Here is a 7,500-nt window from a genome sequence, read left to right as displayed (position 1 = left end):
GAGCCTTTTTATATGTCGAAATGTCATTCTCCTTAGTTGCCTTCGACTCCCTTTCTTTCATAAGTATGTCTGACACAAAAAGAGAAATATTTAACTTATGTTTTTTCTACCTTTTTTTTTTACTGTGATATTTATAAAAGTGTGATGTTCTGTAGATTATGTAGATTATTGAATCTGTTAAAGTGTAGTTGGTAGAAATATAAATATTCAAATAGTGTTCGTTTGAATTTTTTTTTTTTTGTCATCGAATTTTTTTTTCAAGGTTAGAGAGCATGATGGTGACTTACTTTAGATGTTTTATTTTGGTTACCGCTAGATGATTTAATTTAACGTAGAAAATATTAATCTAGTGAAAGTATTGCATACATGCATTCAAGGTGAACACAAAGTTCGCATAACACCTATGCAATATTCTGTAATGCCTGCCATTTATTCTATTTCATTATTTCATTCATTATCATTTATTCATTTCTTTATTATCAATTTTATTATTTTATTATCTATTTATGAATCATTTATTATAGATAATTTTGATTGATTTGTTCGTTTATTATCTATCATCTATTTATATACTTATTAATTAATTCGTATATTTTTTTCTTTCGCATCCGACCTATTTATGGAACAAAAGGTCTTCTGACGGCATACTCTTACTTTGTAATCCTTTGTAATAACCATTAAAAATCACAAAAAAAATTAAATAAAAAACAATCTAAATTCCAAAGCAATCTTCAATATCTCAAACGTGTAATAACCATTAAAGATCACAAAATAAAATAAAATAAAATAAAATAAAATAAAATAAAATAAAATAAAATAAAATAAAATAAAATAAAATAAAATAAAATAAAATAAAATAAAATAAAATAAAAACAGTATAAAATCCAATGCAATCTTCAATATCTCAAACGTGTGATAACAATTAAAGATAAAAAAAAATAAAAATAAATAAATAAAATAAAAACAATATAAAATCCAAAGCAATCTTCAATATCTCAAACCACTCCTAACGTCCACCGGACTCTCTCCGCCGAGCATCACTTTCGAAACCCCTTTGCGGGAGTCTCCGTCACGAGAAATTAGTCTCTGTCGTTCGTTTGTTGTGGAAGTCTTCGTCACCAGACCCTTCTATAGTCGAACTCTCCTGCGTCGTGGATCAGCGCGAAGAACAGCGACGAGCGTAGAACATGAAGGACCAGATGGTTACCCCAAGTGACCCGTGGCTTATGACAACACCGCTCTCGTTGTTGTGGTTGCTGCTGCTAATGTTGTTCCTCGTGGTAGCGTGAGCTGCTGGTGTTGACGTTAGTGGTGGTAGTGGTGTAAGAGGGGATGGTGTTACCTCGATGTTCTCGTTGAGTTTGTTCTGTTATTACAGGTAGTGGTTTGGTATGTTCGTAGTAGTAATAAAGGTGATAGGAGGTGATAGTATTGATAATACCAAAGACTACATTAACTGCTGTGGTGGTTGTGAAAACGGTGACTATGATAACGGTGTTTGTGGGGAGAGTGTAAGTAATTGTGATAGAGGGTTGTCATCCTGTAGTGGCACTTCACAATTCTTTTTCTGTCTCGTAAGCCTAACAAGAATGCCCTGTAGGGTCTTACTCAATGTTTACGCGAGGACAAACTGCCGAGATGAATGAATGACTGAATTCGGTGATCGTTCTCACACATTCCCTTTGACTGCCGAATCATGATTCCATTCGAAGGAAAGAAAGATCAATGTTCGATTCTTTGTTGTCGCTAAACAATTATGCATTTTCTGTTTTATTGTTTGATAACGTATTTAGTCATTGAACCATCTACTTATATATTTGTTTATTTATCTATTTATCTATTTGTTCATTTGTCTAATTATTTATCTATTCATCTATTAATGCGAAGAAGAAGAAAAACGCGAAGAAAAAGAAGATCGTGAAGAAGAAGAACGCGAAGAAGAAGAAGAACGCGAAGAAGAAGAAGAAGAAGAAGAAGAAGAAGAAGAAGAAGAAGAAGAAGAAGAAGAAGAAGAAGAAGAAGAAGAAGAAGAAGAAGAAGAAGAAGAAGAAGAAGAAAGCGAAGAAGAAGAAGAACGCGAAGAAGAAGAAGACCGCGAAGAAGAAGAACGCGAAGAAGAAGAACGCGAAGAAGAAGAAGAAGAAGAACGCGAAGAAGAAGAAGAAGAAGAAGAAGAAGAAGAAGAAGAAGAAGAAGAAGAAGAAGACGAAGAAGAAGAAGAAGAAGAAGAAGAAGAAGAAGAAGAAGAAGAAGAAGAAGAAGAAGAAGAAGAAGAAGAAGAAGAAGAAGAACGCGAAGAAGAACGCGAAGAAGAAGAACGCGAAGAAGAAGAAGAAGAAGAAGAAGAACGCGAAGAAGAAGAAGAAGAAGAAGAAGAAGAAGAAGAAGAAGAAGAAGAAGAAGAAGAAGAAGAAGAAGAAGAAGAAGAAGAAGAAGAAGAAGAAGAAGAAGAAGTAAAACGAAGAAGAAAGAAAGAAAGAAAACAATTAATTTTCATTGTATTCTTCGGGTTGCATACAGTCTAGGCTTCCGCCAAGCAATCCCATTCATCTAAAAGAACCCCTTGTCCCTACCCCACTCCAATCTGGTGACCTATTTTCATTAATTGAGAGAAAATATATTTATATATCCTGCAACCTAGCTGGGTTTTATTTCCTTATTATGAAGAATAACGGTTATAAGAATAGTAGTAAGTAGGTCACTGGATAGTGGGAAACGGATAATTCGTCTAAATGTCGTACGGTGAGTCTGGAGTGAGGAGGATTTCATTCAGTATAATAGAGACAATCGCCAATTCGCTTTTTTATTTTTTCTATTTTATCTTATTTATTTATTTATTTATTTATTTATTTATTTATTTATTTATTTATTTATTTATTTATTTATTTATTTATTTATTTATTTATTTATTCATTTATTTATTTATTTATTTATTTATTTATATATTTATTTGTTTATTTATTTTTGTGATGAGAAGATGAACACCTCATCTTTTCATAATAAACGTTATTTATTTATTTATTTATTTATTCATTTATCTATTTATTTATTTATTTATCTATCTATTTATTTATTTATTTATTTATTTATCTATTTTTGTAATGAGAAGATGGACACCTCATCTTTTCATAATAAACGTGTGGACAGATGATGAAGCCACAAAAAAAAAAAAAAAAAAAAAAAAAAAAAGTGATGAGGGACAAACAGGATCAATCAACAGCATAGTCAAACTAATACATGAATGAATTTTGCAAAGAATGTAAAAATACATAAATAGATGAATAGATACAAGTTAAATAAATGAATGAATATTTAAATGAATGAATATTCAAATGAAGGAATGTGTAATATCTTAAACAATTATTTTAGCTCGGTATTCGTAAACGAAACACCTCAAAGTGAATTCCAAACTGAAACCTGTGAAAAGTCTGGGGTAAACTTACTCACTACGGTAAATATAACAAAAGAAAAAATTAAAAGGTGTATAGACAAACTTAAAGTTAATAAAACACCAGGGCCTGACGGTTGGCATCCAAGAATCTTAAAGGAAATGAAAAATGAGATTGTTGTTCCATTAGAAATTATTTTCAAGAAATCCATCATATCCGGAGATGTCCCAAGAGAATGAAAGCTAGCTAACGTTACTCCCATATTCAAAAAAGGTGACAAAAAGAAACCAAATAACTATAGGCCTATAAGTTTGACTTCAATCGTAGGAAAAATAATGGAAACTATCATCAGAGATGCTATCGAATATCATTTAGAAAGTAACCGTTTGATAAATAATAGCCAGCATGGTTTTCAGACGGACGCGTTCTTGCGTGACTAACTTACTCGAATTCTACAACACAGTTATCTCGAATTATGACAAAAGAAACAATATAGATTTAATGTATCTAGACTTTGCAAAAGCTTTTGATACCGTCCCACACGAAAGACTACTTACTAAATTAGCTTTGCATGGAATAAGTGGTAGCCTATTAGGTTGGACTAGTAATTGGTTGAAAGGTCGAAAACAGAGAGTTGTTCTAAATGGAAAAGCTTCTGGATGGAAAAGTGTTGCAAGTGAAGTTCCTCAGGGTTCCGTTCTTGGGCCACTTCTATTCATAGTATATATAAATGATATAGACCATGGACTAAAATCTACTGTTTCCAAATTTGCTGATGATACAAAACTGTGCGGAGTGGCAAATGATCACCCAAACCAATTAGATATTCAAGAAGATTTTAGATCAATTACAGCAATGGTCTGAAAAGTGGCTAATGAAATTTAACACAAGTAAATGCAAGGTAATGCACATAGGTAAAAATAACAGTAAGTACGATTACAAGTTATTTGGAAATTCGTTAACAAAAGTGGATAGTGAAAAAGATCTCGGCGTAATTATCAGTAACGACCTCAAATCATCCAAGCAGTGTATTTCAGCCTCTGAGAAAGCAAATAAGATTCTGGGATTGATTGCGCGATCTTTTGATTTCAAAAGTCCAACACTCATTAACAAGCTATATAAATCGTTAGTTCGTCCACATTTGGAATATGCTGTTTCCGTATGGTCACCTAATCTCATTAAAGACATTGACAGACTGGAAAAAGTACAACGGCGAGCCACAAAACTGATTCCAAATATCAAAAATAAATCATACGAAAATCGACTTAAGCACATGAATCTGTTTTCCCTAAAAAAGCGTAGACTCAGAGGTGACTTGATACAGGTCTTTAAGATTTTAAAGGGAATTGACAACATCAAAAGTGACAAAATTTTCACATTGAATGAGAATCAGACAAGAAACAATGGTCTCAAACTGTCCGGAAATAGATTCAATTTGGAAGTAGGTAGAAACAACTTTGCCAACCGTGTAGTTAATGAATGGAATAAACTTCCTGCACAGGTAGTGCAATGTAGTTCAGTTCGAAGCTTTAAGAATCATTTAGATAAATACCTAAGTAAGATGCTGTAATGATTATGATTTATGTTATATTATTTGTTTTTGTTTTGTTATAATTTGTCTGTCTGATTTTCATTCATTATTAGTTATATGTCAATTTATTATCATTTACTATTTACCTGTTTGTTTATTATTTTAACTATACCTATGCATTTATTTATGTATTTTATTTGTTATTTACATTATTATAGTTTTTATTTATTATTAATATGATTTTTTTTTTTTTTTTTTTTGCATCCGACCTAGATATGGATCAAAAGGTCTCCTGTCGGCATGCTCCGCCTTTGTAATCTTTTGTAATATAAATGATATATGTGGATAGAGGTAAGATGAATTATTAGACAAAGAAAAATAGGCAAATGTGTAAATTGATGAGTATGTAAGGTTTTCATGAAAGTGGCAGTTGCCGACAAGATCGACGAGTTAAACACCATATGAGGACGGAGCCTTTATTTGTACGACGTTTCGCTTATTTCATGAAAATTGTCACAACACCGAGGACAGAATGGAACCTTTCGTAATTGAAAAAGCTGTAATAAGCGAAACGTCGTACAAATAAAGGCTCCGTCCGACCCGTTAACTGAAATATTCAATAAATCGGTAGACACTGGTTCTGTTCCTACTGCTTGGAGGCAGGCAAACGTTGTTCCTGTTTTTAAGAAGGGAGATAGATCGTCTATATGCAACTACAGGCCAATCAGTTTGACATCGGTTATAGGAAAAATGCTTGAATCAATAATAGTAAATAGACTCAGAGAACACATCGAAGGGCATAATTTAATTCGTGTTTCACAGCATGGTTTCTCCAAGGGTAAGTCATGTGTGACTAATCTTCTATCCTTTTACACTAAGGTATATAAGGCGGCAGACAACAATGAAAGTTACGATGTTATTTACCTTGACTTTAGCAAAGCGTTCGACAAAGTGCCACACCAGAGACTACTAAATAAAATCAAAGCCCATGGCATAGGAGGAAAAGTGTTAGAATGGATTAGAGCTTGGATTAGTAACAGAAAGCAACGGGTCACCATAAATGGAATAAAATCTAGGTGGGGCAATGTTACTAGCGGGGTCCCCCAGGGCTCGGTTTTGGGTCCCTTGTTGTTCATTATATATATAAACGACTTAGACGAAGGGTTGAATAGTGATGTTAGTAAGTTTGCGGACGACACTAAAATAGGACGCCTAATTAGGTCAGGAGACGACGCCCAGATTCTGCAGGATGACCTTAATAAGCTGTTAACATGGTCGGTGAAATGGCAAATGAACTTCAATATCTCTAAGTGTAGCGTGTTAAACGCAGGGCTACACAACCCCGAAAATAGATACAACTTAGATAACACGTTTTTAGAAAAATCTGAGTGCGAGAGGGACTTGGGAGTTCTGATGAGTCCGGACCTTAAAACCAGGAAGCAGTGTATTAGCGCCAGAAATAAAACTAACAAGCATTAGGCTTCATTGCTAGGACGATAACGAATAGAAGTGCAGAGGTAATTATTAAACTCTATCTAGCGATAGTTAGACCCATCCTTGACTATGCGGTACAGTTTTGGTCTCCGTCCTACAGAATGGACGTAAATTCACTAGAATCAGTACAGAGAAGAATGACCAAAATGATACAAGGACTCGGAAATTTGCCTTACGAAAAGAGGCTTTGGCACCTAAACTTACACTCTCTGGAAAGACGCAGAGTGCGGGGTGATCTAATAGAAGTGTTCAAGTGGATCAAAGGCTATAACAAGGGTGATGCAAACAAGGTCATCACAATAAAACAACAGGGCAGGACTCGCAGTAATGGGTACAAACTGGACAAATTTAGATTTAAGAAGGAAATAGGCAAGAATTGGTTTACTAATAGGGTGGTCGATGAATGGAATAAACTTAGTAACCATGTAGTAAGCGCTGAAACTATCAGTTGCTTTAAAAAACGATTAGACAACTTTATGGATGGGGATGACAGGTGGTGATGGATGCGGAGCTGCCTAGTGTAGGCCTTATGGTCTTTTGCAGTCTCCTTTATTTCTTATGTTCTTATGTTCTTATGGTGTTTAACTCGTCAATGTAAGAAGGTAACTATAGGATATAAAACAGGATAAAGATAGAGGTATTGAGTATGGATGACGTCAAGACAACACTTAGGAAAGAAAGAGGAAAAAATTGCTACGAATAGAAGAGCAAAGAGGACAAGAAAATGAAAAGAGATGGAAAGAAGAGAGAAAAATGAAAAGGTAAAATAGAAATAGAGATTGAAGAAAATAAGAAAGAAGGCAAATAAGGGAGAAGAAAAGGAGGTAGAGATTGAAAAATTGTGAGGCAACGAGAAGGACAAATGGAATGAAAGGAAAACAAAAAGAAGATGAAGAGCATACGCCAGTAAGCCCGTGGCTGCGGCCGAAGCAGTCGACTTTGCTTTATGTGCTTAGACTGCTGGTGTAGGAAACGGTCACTGTTGGCAATTGGAGAGAAGTGCGGGATTCGAACTTAAACAAAGGAAATGCATGGCTGTCACGGATTCGACTGCGCCATTAGAACAAGAAACTCAGAGTAAAAAAA

Source organism: Oratosquilla oratoria, chromosome 10 (genome assembly GCF_046742065.1).
Source record: "Oratosquilla oratoria isolate Oo_2021 chromosome 10, ASM4674206v1, whole genome shotgun sequence".
NCBI lineage: Eukaryota > Metazoa > Arthropoda > Malacostraca > Stomatopoda > Squillidae > Oratosquilla > Oratosquilla oratoria.
This window is presented reverse-complemented; position numbering follows the sequence as displayed.